This window comes from Salvelinus sp. IW2-2015, unplaced genomic scaffold (genome assembly GCF_002910315.2).
Source record: "Salvelinus sp. IW2-2015 unplaced genomic scaffold, ASM291031v2 Un_scaffold2463, whole genome shotgun sequence".
NCBI lineage: Eukaryota > Metazoa > Chordata > Actinopteri > Salmoniformes > Salmonidae > Salvelinus > Salvelinus sp. IW2-2015.
The window spans coordinates 60693-61304 of NW_019943781.1; positions in this window are offsets into that span (position 1 = coordinate 60693).

Consider the following 612-nt stretch of genomic DNA (forward strand, 5'->3'; position numbering starts at 1 on the left):
AGTGATGGCAGTAGTAATGGTAGTGGTAATGGTAGTGACGGCAGTAGTAAGGTAGTGACGGCAGTGGGACGCAGTAGTAACGGTAGTGCCGGCAGTAGTAATGGTAGAACTAATGGCAGTGACAGCAGGAGTAATAGTAGGGACGGCAGTAGTAATGGCAGTAGGAAGGTAGTAGTATTGGTAGTGACGGCAGTAGTAATAGTAGTGACGCATAGTTTAACGGTAGTGAGAGCAGTAGTAATGGCAGTAGTAATGGCAGTAGTAATGGTAGTAATGGCAGTAGCAATGGTAGAAGTATTGGTACTGACGGCAGTAGTGACGGCAGTCATAATGTAGTGACGGCAGTAGTAATGTAGTATTAATGGTAGTGTCAACAGTTCACTACCATTACTACTGCTATTACTACTTCCGTCACTACCATTACTACTTCCGTCACTACCATTACTACTCCCGTCACTACTGCCATCACTACCATTGCTACTGCTATTACTACTTCCATCACTACCATTACTACTGCCGTCACTACTGCCGTCACTACCATTGCTCCTGCCATTACTACCATTACTACTGCCACTACTACTTGCCTAGAGAGTTTTTAGCTATACTTTTCGT